Here is a 14,468-nt window from a genome sequence, read left to right on the forward strand (position 1 = left end):
AAATATGTGATTAAAGATTTTATTTAACTTTAATTCAATAAATAGTTTAGCAGAAAAGTACAAAGTTTACGTCAACATTTTCATTAGATAAATAAAGTTAAGGCATCATTAGGTGGTAGGCATCAGGTAGACATTCTGAAAAAATTTGATTCAAATTTACTCAGAAATAAAACATTTTTTATTTATTTTATTTTATTATTTATTAATTTTACCCTTTACCAATAAATGGTGCTTTTGTGTACCATCCCACCAAAAATACGTATTGAGTTATGAATGCAGTTATGTTCTTTAGAACGCCTCCGTGGTCCAGTGGTTAAGAGCGTCGCTCTTGACTCGGAGGTCGTGGGTTCGATTCCTGCGTTGGAAACATGTTATTTCCAAGTTTGGTTAGGACAATGCAGGTTTGATCATCTGATTGTCTGACAAGTAAGATGATCCATGCGTCGGATGGGCATGTAAAAAGTCGGTCCTGCGCCTGATCTTTCGCCTGTCTTGTCGGTCTTACGTCCCACTGGGTTATGAGAGTAAAGGAATAGAGAGTGCTCTGGTGTATTGCGCACACACTTGGGCACTATAAAATAAAACATTACTTCTGCGTAGCTGGCCTGGTTTCAATGAAACCGGCCACCGTCACCGAAACCGGTGTGGGAGTTATTATGTTCTTTATGGCCGCGCTACACCGGAATAACATTTTATAAAACAAAAAAATTATCCCAAATTTTTGCTTAGCATAAAATGCTTTTAAATATTTTTATTTATATTTATTTATACAAAACGTTATCGTGTAATAACATAATAATTAATCATTAAACGGTTATAATGTTTAATTATATGAAATAACGACACGAGCAATTTATACAATTAAAACAATTATATTTTAATTGTTTAAAACAAATAAAAGATTGTTTTGAGTCGACGAAAAAGAATGCTCCGGTAGGTACTTCTTATCCGACCACGAAGAAAATTAAGGGTAATGCTTTTGACAATTTGTATGTTATTTATTCCCCCTTAACTTCTGAGTTACTCGAATTTTTACTTTCAAGATTCGTTAATTGCAATAGCCCGCCTAACATCAATACTTCTGCTTCTACATGCATAATAGTACTATTATGCATGTAGGGAATGCAATCCCGCAAGATAATTTCAATCCCGGTATTTGCGGGATTGAACCATCACAATCCCGCTGGATCCCGGTATTTGTGGGATCCCGCAGGTTGATTTTAAACTTTTAAAATAAATCGTTATAATAATACTTGATATACCCCGTTTTATGCTGTCAAAGAAAACAAACTTTGTGGAACACTTTTTTACAGGGGTTTATTAATAAAAAAAAAGAAAACTATTTTTTTTATATGCCTAGTGTCTAATCGTAATAATAATAGTTTCGAAATATAGATATAAAATATATATATATATATATATATATATATATATATATATATATATATATATATATATATATATATATATATATATATATATATATATATATATATATATATATATATATATATATATATATATATATATATATATATATATATATATATATATACAGGGTGTAACAAAAACAAGTGATAATACTTTAGGGTGTGTACGTGTTCCTTGTAGAGAGTTCACTGTGAAAGTAGCAGCGCTGAAAGACCAAAATTTTTTTTCACTTTTGTATGGGGAAACTCGTGACGCTCGGGCCCTTGCCCATACAAAAGTGAAAAAAAATGTTCGTCTTTCAGCGCTGCTACTTTCACAGTGAACTCTCTACAAGGAACATGTACACACCCTAAAGTATTATCACTAGTTTTTGTTACACACTGTATATATACGTGTAGGACATTCTGAAAACATTTATTTTAGATTTATTCAGAAATGAAACAATTTTTGATTTTGATTTCAATAAAAAAATTTTTTCTAGGACTCCCGTATCCATATTATTAATTCATAATTCTATCTGTCTGTAACCTCTTCACGCCCAAACCACTGAATTAATTTTGCCGAAGTTTCGTATGGAGATACTTTGAGTCCCGGCCCCCGGGAAAGGACATACAATACTTTTTATCCCGGAAAATGAACGGTTCTAATTTTTTCGCAACGGAGTTGCGGGCGTCATGTAGTATTTTTATAAGTACATATGGGTTTCCGTTTTAGATTCAAAAGGAAATCTAGAAAATCTCTACGGAAGGAAAAGCCTGAATAAATTAGCCACCCCACTACACTAATTTGAAATAGGGGCTATTTTCGTCTGTACAATACCACCATAAATACTTCACGTGGAACAAGGGACAGTAAATTAGAACACAAAAACTACTCGTACTATTGTATTGAGACATTACGGTCGACATGGTGTATAATATACATACAAACAATGATTATACATAATATACATTGTATTGTTGTATATAATAAAATCGGCCAAGTGCGAGTCGGACTCGCGCACGAAGGGTCCATTATAGAGCAAAATTAGGACAGAAATTGTGTTTTTGTAATGGAGCCCCCTTAATTTTTTATTTTATTTTTATATTATTATTAAATATTAAAGTACACATAATATAACTTAGGACTTTAAAAAAAATCAAGTACCAACCTGTTGCCATTGTTGATATACAGCAAAAAAGGCGTAAATCACGTATGTTGTATGGGAGCCCCCTTTAATATTAATTTTATTTTGTTTTTAGTATTTGTTGTTATACCGGCAACAGATATACACAATCTGTGAAAATTTCAGAAGTCTAGCTATAGCGGTTCTTGAGCTACAGCCTGGAGACAGACGGACAGATGGACAGACAGACAGACAAGGCAAGTCTCAGTAATAGGGTCCCGTTTTTACACTTTGGGTACGGAACCCTAATAAATTAACTTATGGCGCATTTTCACTGGTCGATGCGGGGTGCGGGAGATTTCTGAAACGCATGCCACGACCAATAAAAATGCGCCATTAGTTGTCATAGACACCCCGTATGCTGTACCGTACGAGTTAACGACTAATGAAAATGCGCCATTAAAGCCTTTTATCGGTGGCCGGTTTCATTAAAACTACGCTGTCATTTTCATAGAGCCCAAATGTGTACACAATACAGAACTCGCTCGTTCTGTATTGTGTACACATTTGGGCTTTATAACAACCGCAGGAGAGACATGATTCGGCACGAATGGGCCGGCTCGACCGGAGAAATGCCACGGGCTCACAGAAAACGCGCGTGAAACAGCGCTTGCGCTGTTTCGCCGAGTGAGTGAGTTTACCGGAGGCCCAATCTCCTACCCTATTCCGTTCCCTACCCTAACCTACCCTATTACACTATTCCCTCTTAAAAGGCCGGCAACGCACTTGGCGTTGCCGGCCTTTTAAGATCTCTTCTGATGTTGCAAGTGTCCATGAGCGACGGAAGTTGCTTTCCATCAGGTGACCCGTTCATTTTTGCCCCCTCGTTCGTTGCTCGTTTGCCCCCTTATTTTATATTTTTAAAAAAACAACGTCACTTTCTGTTACTTTACTGCCAGCATGTATGACAATACCTAAAGGTGCCTCTTCACAATAGGGTTGTTGAGGAAGTGATTATGAGGAAGAGGAGGAGGAAGAGGAATTTTCACGCGCATATTTAGAGGATGCGAATGAGGAAGAGGATATTTTTTGAGGAAGAGGATGCGGATGAGGAAACGGAAGAGGAAGCGGATGAGGAAGAGGATGATAGGAAATTATAAATACTAGCGGACCCAACCCAAAAGCCTTTGTTCTGTCTGTACATAACTAGGTCCACACCGCCGTTTTTCCATACAAAACATTGTCCCCTGTTTCCTCCCTGGATAATGCCGGTAGAGTTATGATTTTTTTCCTGAATATCTATGGCCACTATTAGCATGTCCCTATGTTTTATATTTTTTTCATAATTTTATTATTAAAAAAGATAAGAACGTCCAAAAACCCAAAAAATGGCCAGATTTTCCTCTGTGTTCAAACAAACTTCAAACACCCAGAAAACAAAACTGGCTAGAATATACAAAAAAAAAAACATAAAACATAGGAACACAGCTTAAGCCTTGCTTTAATTCTTAGTGAAAAAATTACTTAAATCGGTTAAGTTTTGGAGAAGGAGTCAACGAACAACGAATCGAAGATTTTCTGTTCTTTTCTCTCGCCCTTGGTGTATCCTCTTAATTAAAAGGGCATTTTCCAGTGGACCAAACTATGAATCTAAACCATTCTCAAAACACACAAAATTAAGAATCATCAAAATCGGTCCAGCAATTAAGGAGGAGTTCAGTAACATACACAACACACGCACACAAAAAAAAAGATGAGTGAATTCTCTGGCTCTGGCGTGTGCGTTGCCATGATGGCATGTGCGACGCGCATGCGCAGTGAAATTCCTCATAAATTCCTCTAAAATTTTGAGGAAGCGATAGCGGAAGAGGATTTTTTTTTATTTATGAGGATGCGGTAACGGTTGAGGAACCCAAAATATTGCGGAACTTCCTCATTATGAGGAAGCGGAAGAGGAATCCTCAGCAACCCTACTTCACAATGGTCCATGCTGGCTAACTACAAGCCATCGCCATTGCTTGTAATGGGCGACGGGGTAATGGTGTATGATGGCGGACGATGGCCAGTGGATTGCCAGGCAGTAATGAGCCATGCGCCATTGTGTTTAACACCAAGTGATCGTGGTCTTCAGTTCCCGATGGCCTGCAGTGGACCATCGTGGCCTCGTGGGTTATTGTGTACTGGGGGCTGTAGACGTATAACGACTTCTTTCTTTTCAGACAATCAGGTGATCAGCCTGTATTTTCCAAATCAAACTTAGTAACATTACTAACTTAGGTGTTCCAAAGCGGGAATCGAAGCCACGACCTCTGGCGAGGCCTTCGAGATCCAAGCTCTAAATCACTGGACCACGTAGATATAACGCCTTAGTCCTTTTCAGGAACACAAAACAATAAAAAGTATCATAATTACTTAGATACACTCGAATTGTAATATTTTTTATTCAATTCCATTCGTTCTTCGTTCGCGAACGATTAATTATAAAGACGAACCCCGTTACATCAGCAGCACGCATCCACCATTAATATGTGTGTCTTGTGGGCGAGGGGTCCAGGGGTGCACCCCTGCCAGGGGTCGGGGGGTGCAGACAGACTCAAGATTGATAGTGTGACTACATTAAATCACACTTAAGTGACGTTTAAGTCTCTCTCTAAATTGATTCGTTATTGTTCTTGAAGAGATAACAATGACGCTAAAAGCGTTTATTTATAACTGTTTTTTTTTAGGGTTCCGTACCCAAAGGGTAAAACCGGGACCCTATTACTAAGACTTCGTTGTCTGTCCGTCTGTCTGTCTGTCTGTCTGTCTGTCTGTCTGTCTGTCTGTCTCCAGGCTGTATCTCAAGAACCGCTCTAGCTAGACTTCTGAAATTTTCACAGGTTGTGTATATCCGTAACCGCTATAACAATAAAAAACGAAAAACAAAATAAAGTTCATATTAAAGGAGGGCTCCTATACAAGAAACGTGATTTTTTTGGTCTTTTTTGCTAGTAATTAATAATGGCACTAGAAATTTAAAAAAATCCATAATTATATTTTTACTTTAATATTAATATAATAAAATTAAAGTAAAGTAAATATAATATATGGGAATAAAAAAAACACAATTTGTGTCTACTTTCGCTCTATACCGGTACGAAACCCTTCGTGCTCGAGTCCGACTCGCACTTGGCCGATTTTTATTGTTCGTAGCTGTTATTGCATTTAATTAATATTGTCGTTGAGATTTGGGAACTGTACGTTTTACGCTATATAAAGTAGATGTTAACTGTACAGTGTACATCTGTGCCACATTTTATCAAAGTCGGTCAAGTTAAAAACTTCTTCAAAGCCTATTTGATTGGTCAAAAAACTTCTTCTTCTTTAAAAAAATATCATAATATCTAGTCGATCTCTTATGTATTATTGTTCCGCCAATCATGTTTTTGTCATGTAACTACTATAGTACCTATCTAAACAATTTGATTGGCTAATTATCGAACTACATTATTTTTTAAATCTTACATGTTCACTTCAAACCGATTTTAAGGCGTAAAGGGAAAGTTTTGTTTTCAGTTTTTTATATTTTGAATAAAAAAAACATTAAAAAATATGTGCTAATGACATGTCACAGAAACAAACCTACGATCATATATTATGTTGTAGCCCGCATGCTCACAGATACAACTCATAAACAAAGTTATTTTTATGTTTAATCCAAAAACAAAACGGATGAAACGACATTCGTCAAACATTTGCACATTTATTTTAATTACCACGTATCATTCACTCCTTCATTCTTCACCGATTCCCACAAAACCAGTTCAAACATGGCGACTAATTAAATAGCATGGTTAAGGTAGTGCACCATTCCTCGTCTATATAATTTGCAATAACTTTTCATATTTCCATATCGCAAGACCAAATATGATTATTGATATTTATGCAAAGAAATGACATACATTTTCATAGTTCCCACGCTTGAAATCATAATTAATTCTCATTAGAAAACTTTTCCATTGCCGACTACTAATGCCCGGTTACTGAGTTATTTTTGACGGGAGCTTATCTGTTCAACAGCGTCTTTGATTGGTTAATATTTTGACGTTACCCAATCAAAAGCGCTGGTGTAGACAAGGCCTACTGTTCAAAAGCTTTAAATACTTTCTGTTGCTTACGTTGTGAAAATATGCTTAAGAACCCAGAAGAACATCCAACCGAGCAAATTGCCATAATTTCAGACTATAATGTCTTTGAGGAAGTTATAGGTTTTGAAAAGAGTTAACATTATAAAATGACAACTCTTTTTAAAACCTCCTCCTCCTTTGTAAATTAATTATTAAACAAATGATAGCAGATTTGAAAATAGTTTACATTACGAAAAAGGTCGAGGTAGAGAGAGCTACTAGCACATACATATTTATTACGTGGTAGAGCCATGCTTCGGCACGAATAGGCCGGCTCGAGAAATACCACAGGCTCACAGAAAACCGGCCTGAAACAGCGCTTGCGCTGTGTTTCGCCGAGTGAGTGAGTTTACCGGAGTCCCAATTCCCTATCCTATTCCCTTCCCTACCCTTCCCTACCCTCCCCTATTCCCTCTTAAAAGGCCGGCAACGCACTTGCAGCGCTGATGTTGCGAGTGTCCATGGGCGACGGAAGTTGCTTTCCATCAGGTGACCCGTTTGCTCGTTTGCCCCCTTATTTCATTAAAAAAAAAGCAGTAAATAATGCAATCAAAATACGACATGTTGCACACGTCATATTATCAGAATATTGACAGAAACGTTGTCAAACGTCGAACAAAACTTTTGGTTTATATGTGCTGGTGGTGGTGCTGCCGCCTAGCGTGAAAACATTGCAGTAATAATCCTTTGTGTTTTGTTTGATACCATTCGGTCGCTGACAAAGTGGCTACTAAACACCTAAAAATTTGTTAACAATAGTTAACTGATCGGGTAGCGGTACTAACTGTCGCTTACAGCTAGCAAAAACTACAAAGTTCCTAACTTGAATAAAATCAATTATTTTTCACCCTTCTCAAACAATGGCATCAGTTTTTCTTATTTCACTGATCAGCTATTTTTAAATTAGAACACTTTTTACATGGCAGAAGCGTTGTTATATTTTTTGTCCTGATCTTTTGTCGTTAAAACTGGTTAAGTGACAATATTAATCGGAGATTGGAACGGTTAAATTGTAGTAAAAGGAGGGGAAGTAAGTTATCTTCATACAAAGGCACCGCGCGCGGCTTGTATGTGTGTGCCATAGTATCAATGCGTCGCCATGTACGGCACACAACAAAATCTCGGCCAGTTTTAGAGGCTGGTACCGGTACCGCTGAGATTTTCTTGTGTGCCGTACGTGGCGACGCATTGATACTATTTCGCACACATACAAGCCGCGCGCGGTGCCTTTGTATGAATATAACTTACTTCCCCTCCTTTTACTATGGTTAAATTGTAGTAAATGAATAAAAATAGTGCTTTGTTATCAAGGTTACGCTTGAAAGTAAGTTATTGACTTGATTATTTCCTATTCATACTTTAAATATTATTGCAAAATGTTACTCTGTCTGCCCGTCTGTCTGATAGGATTATAAAGAATATGTTTTTTCCAAGTTTCATTATGAAAACTAGGAAAAAAGTAAACTGGAATTGAGAAAACGCTGATCATCTGATTGTATGACAAGAAAGATGATCAATGCGACGAGTATGGTAAAAGTCATCCCTGCGTCTGATCTCTTGCCGGTTGTGTCGGTCATCCATCCCATTCACTGACCTCCATTATACAAGTACGCTGGAATTATGATACCCTTTGCAATGACAGCTATTTTTTGTGCCTATTTGAAGCGAAATCAGCGCCCTCGATACGGTGGAAGAGAACTAAATCTGACGTAAAAATGACGTGGGAAAGTCGCCATATTGGCTGATAGCAGTAGTGAGAGTACTTGGAACTAATACTAGTGATGACAACCAATAACGATTAAGCGGCCATTTGCAAGCCACGTCAGATTTAGTTCTCTTCCCCCGCATTGAGGGCATTTGAGGACGCTGATTCCGCTTCAAATAGGCACAAGAAGCAGGTGGGTAGCATAAGTCCAGAGTAGGTACTTGTATAATGGAGGTCAGTGATCCCACTCAATGTGAGAAGAGCACTCTAGTTATACAATATACATATCTATCGCACATCCATACAAATATAATAAATGCGAAAGTGTGTCCGTCTGTCTTTTACCTCTTCACGTCCAAGTCGCAGTACCGATTTAGATTTTTGATATAGGATACTTAATACTTTGGTCCCGGGTACATGGATACTTTTTATCCCGGAAAATATGTAGGTTCCCGCACGATAAACGAGATTTGCAACAATGTTGCGGGCGTCATTTAGTTCTAAGTAATCTAGATTTGTGTTCGTCTTACTCGAATGATTTTAAGTAAAAAGTGACCATTAATCAGATGTTTAGCAACCACTCCAAATGGCTAATTACCTGGTTAATAAATTAACACAAGGTTTTTCTCACACTTTACTTAACTGATGTATGTATAATTATTGGACTTATACGGTTAGTTTATTAGAGTATGAGAGAATTTGATGCTTGGCTAACATGCTTGTAATTTGTTCGTGTTATACTGTCTTTAAATTTGTCGCGTTATTAGAATTATTCGGGAGTTTCGAAAAAACATCCATACTTCCATATCCATCCTTTTATACTAATATTATAAATGGGAAAGTGTGTCTGTCTGTTACCTCTTCACGCCCAAACCGCTGAACAGATTTTGCTGATTTTTGATATGTAGATACTTTGAGTCCAAAGGACATAGGATATTTCTCATCCCGGAAAAATGTACGGTTCCTACGCGATAAACAAATTTTAACGCAATGGAGTTGCGGGCAGTATACCTAAGTGAAGCAAAATTTAAGGGAAAACTCGAGACCAGTTACTGTTTTTTCAGCTTCAAAAACCTCTAAAATACATATTTTCATAGATTTACAACACCAGAGCAGGCATATTAAATACACCTCGGGATAAAAAAAGAGAGAGATATTACTATTTACTTACTTCCTTTCCCACGCTGCGCCGCCGTCTGAAATCTTCCACCGTCTTACGAATTTTCGATCAGTGTCCTGATGAAACTTTTTAACACATCCCAAAAAAGTGTATAACGGTCTTTAAAGTCTAAAAGTTTTTTCATCAAAAATCCATACTTAATATTATAAACTAAATGACGCCCGCAACCCCATTGCGGCAATCTCGTTTATCGCGCGGGAACCGTACATTTTTCGAAGATAAAATTTATCCTATGTCCCTTCCCGGAACTCAAGGTTCATACAAATTCAATCTACATATAAAATTTTAGGACAATCGGTTTGGCGATTTGGGTGCTAAGAGGTAACAAACAGACACCCATTCGCAGTCTGTTACTTCTTTACGCCAAAATCGCTAAACTGATTTTGCTGAAATTTGGTATTAGATACCTCTTATGAGTCCCGGTAAAGGACATAGGATATTTGTTTCCCGAAAAAATGTACGGATCCCGTGCGATAAAAAAATTCTGGCGTAACGGAAGTGTGTCTGAATTAAAAGATTTGAATTTGAAAGCTTGTTTAAAGCTTTAATACTTACTTATATTAATATTGTATGGTTAATTTTCGTCTTTCATTTTTCACTTTCCAAGTGACGGTTATAAACACTGAACTAACTAATACTGCCAAATGTGATAAAAATGTAGCACTAAGGCACTAAGTAAAAATCACTAGTCTGTAAGGTGCAGATCACCTTAATGGTTTAGAAAAATAACTTCATAAGGCGTTAAATGTCCTAAGTAAATTATATTTTTTTCTAGATTCTGATATTTTTATGCGCCACAGACACCAATAAATAAAATCTTTAACGACAAATCAATTGCGAAGTCTAAAAGTCTAGAACGCCAGGGAATTGCTAGACCTAGGTTATAAATAATTACCAAGGTCTATATATTACAGGCACGTGCTACACATACTGACATATCATTTACATTATATATTAATATTGTATGTTGCTAAGATTCCAACAACATAAGCATTAGTTGGAAAATCTTTTAATCGTCAGCACAAAATGTATCGTTATTCTACAGGGTGTAACAAAACTAAGTGATAATACTGTATGGTGTGTATTTGTCCCTTATATTATAGAGTTTACTGTTAAAGTAGCAGCGCTGAAAGAGTTACTTCACCCTATGTATGGAAAAACGCATGACACAGGGGCGCTTACTTATACAAATCATTAAATAGTATTTCATTTGATACGAGCTTTTGCCCGCGGCTTCGCTCGCGTTAAGAAGTATTATTATATACAAACTTTCATCCCCTATTTGAACCCCTTGGAGTTGGAATTTATCAAAATCCTTTCTTAGCGGATGCCTACGTCATAACATCTACCTGCATGCCAAATTTCAGCCCGATCCGTCCAGTGGTTTGGGCTGTGCGTTGATAGATCACTATGACAATCAGTCAGTCAGTCACTTTTGAGTTTTATATATATATATATATATATATATATATATATAGATTTTTAAGTAATTAAATACGATATTAAATAAATAATATATTCTAATACATATATTAACAATAGATAGTTGTACACTAATTGGTAGTTAATATTTTATTGCTCGGTTAAAACTAACTGGTAGGTTGGTAACTGACTCAATTTACAATGATTTGACAGATATAAATTGTATCTGTGTTTTATATTAGAAAGTAGATTATATTTCCAGTATTCTGAATATTTAAAACAATGTATACTGGCTAAGAATACCACAATGAAGTAAGTTTTTAGCACTAAGTGGGCTGATAATGATGAACTACTCGTATTGTTAAGAACACTCTCGATCATGTCAGCAAAGAAAAAATGAGAATCGATCTACCCGTAGGTCTTCCCTTACACACATAGTACATACATACGTGGGAGAGCCATGCTTCGGCACGAATGGGCCGGCTCGACCGGAGAAATGCCGCGTTCTCACAGAAAACCGGCGTGAAACAGTGCTTGCGCTGTGTTTCGCCGAGTGAGTGAGTTTACTGGAGGCCCAATCCCCTACCCTATTCCCTTTCCTTCCCATCCCTACCCTCCCTTATTACCCTATTTCCTCTAAAAGGCCGGCAACGCACCTGCAGCTCTTCTGATGCTGCGAGTGTCCATGGGCGACGGAAGTTGCTTTCCATAAGGTGACCCGTTTGCTCGTTTGCCCCCTTATTTCATAAAAAAAAATACATACAGATAGACACATCAAACTTATCCCACTTTTTTTCATGGGCGTAGCCAGGATTTTAGCTAAGCTGTTTCGAGAAGATGGTCGGTCTGGTATCTATGTATATTGAAACAAAAATCATATAAATTGGTATATTGGTAATAATATGTAGGTGATCACTGAAGACCAGGGACAGCGGCGCATGTCGCTGTCATAACCTGAGTGGTCCCCTTTTCTTCATTTTTGGCATTGCACTGCCATACATTCAAAAATATTTTACTTTAAGTTTTAGTTCATAAGTTTCTTTTGTTTGTCTTTTTTTTTGTATAATCTGTTTTCATTTTGTATTTTATTAAGCTGTAATTTTATGTTGTTTTAATTATGGTTGTATAATGTTTTAAAATGAGAATAAAGTTTATTATTATTATTATTATAAAATTGACTTTTATTAATCTGACTGAAAATATATTTTGTTTCCAACACTTCATTTTGCGCAGAGTAGGTAACACTTTTTAAATTCCCACTTGCCAGGACAATAGACGTTTACTTTATCTTCCAGCCCCCTACCTGGGTACGCCTATGAATAAGTAGGTAATATAAATCATATTAATATAATATACAATTCATTATTATTTATTTACTACATTGAAGTCTAGCTCTTGCTCCTTCAACGCTGCAATTATTCATCACGATAGAACCGTAAACGAGTCCTATGTCCCCTTCCGGTACTCAAAGTATTTCCAATCTTGCAATGTTTGATAGGCATGGCCTACGAAAAATAAAAACTAAGGAAACGTAACTCCCATAAGCTTTGTCCCCACTGTGCCTTTTTTGTTCATCAAGGGCATGCTCTATAGCGCAGTCAACAGCGAACGTGAGGCATGCCCGCGACGCATGCCCTCTGATTGTATCCAAAAGACAAAAATGATAATGTTGGCGTTGTGTTCGTTGACGCATTAAATTACTAAATGCGCCAAAACGAAAGTTGAATGAAAGAAGATGACGAAAATTGAAGACGAAAGCGCATAGTGTGGACATATACATTTATACGTGGGAGAGCCAAGCTTCGGCACGAATGGGCCGGCTCGACCGGAGAAATACCACGTTCTCACAGAAAACCGGCGTGAAACAGCGCTTGCGCTGTGTTTCGCCGAGTGAGTGAGTTTACCGGAGGCCCAATCCCCTACCCTATTCCCTTCCCTACTATCCCCTATTCCCTTTCCTACCCTCCCCTCTTACCCTATTCCCTCTTAAAAAGCCGGCAACGCACTTGTAGCTCTACTGATGCTGCGAGTGTCCATGCTTTCCATCAGGTGACCCGTTTGCTCGTTTGCCCCCTTATTTCATAAAAAAAAAATAGCTATTCTTCAACCGATTTGAATTTGGTTATTTTTCGCACACTAAAATATGACAATAGCTACAAAACACTAACATTCAAATTAATATATTACATTATACAAATACATGCATAAAGCATGTATTCGGGCCACATTTTGTCGACTCGTGGACAAAATTTTTGACACCAGTTACTCTTCCTTAGTTTTTATTATTCGTAGGGTATGGCTATAAAATTTCAGCAAAGTCGGTTCAGTTTAAGTTGTACTTACCCTCAAGAAATCTTACCTTACAGCTTACTCGTATCCACAAAAGACAGTTATATTTCTAATTGTCGCTTAAACCCTGGGCGGATGTGGCTGACAGGAGATGATGGTGAAAAATCGCCCGTTTTTTGCGCGGGGGTAAACGCGGGCTAGCGGGGGGAGGGGGGAGCTAACGACATCGGATTGTGTCGCCGGGGTATCTGAGGATTTGTGATGATGTATCGAATGGATAAGGAGATAAATAAAGTTTAACGTTACTATTAAAAATACAAGGATGCAATGTGTTGTCCATGTCAAATTTTTTAAAAGATATATGAATATAATGTTGTAGTTTGTAACTTTTTTAAGGAAATGTTCCAAGCGCCTTTTTCGAAATCGCCAACTGATTTTGGAATACAACTATTTAAAAAAACAAAACGATGTTTACTACATTGTATATTTCTTCTACAAAACATTTTTAAGCTACATAGTTTAAACGTGCTCCAACCAAATTAAATGTTGAGAAGTTTAAATAATATAATGAAGTATTCATTGTATTTACACAAATAACAAAACATACGTCCAATTTAGAGTTTTCAACCAAGTTTTCAGTTTTCCTTTTTTTATAACTATTTGTTTATAAAGTCAAATATCTTGAAGTCGGTTATTTATAAACCGCCAAATTAATTTAAAAGTTGATTGGGCGCCATCTTCCCTTCTGATGAAATAAACCCTTTGCTCCTGTACCGAGATGAAAAACTCCTGAAAAAAATGGTTGACGTCGCTCTGTATAGATGGCGCGGCTGGTTTCTTATTGGAAAATGAAAACTCAATTTTCTTAAAATTAACTTTTTTTGAACTAGAAAGAAAGTTCAAGCAAAGTGTTAAAAACAACCTGAAACGTAATATTTCTGAAGATTTGGTTTGGCATTAGCAAGACTATCATGTTCACAAATTATAATTTTTTAAGTAACTGATAAATAAATTATAAAAAATAAGATAACTGATAAGATATTTTACATAATATTATAATATGGTAAACAATATAATAAAAATTCATTGATCTTTTTTGAGTAAATAGGTTAGTACTTACGTTTCTCTATATTGAGATAGAGTCTTATAAGAACTCTGAAACGAACACGT

The sequence above is a fragment of the Aricia agestis genome, chromosome 19 (assembly GCF_905147365.1).
Source record: "Aricia agestis chromosome 19, ilAriAges1.1, whole genome shotgun sequence".
NCBI classification, from domain to species: Eukaryota; Metazoa; Arthropoda; class Insecta; order Lepidoptera; family Lycaenidae; genus Aricia; species Aricia agestis.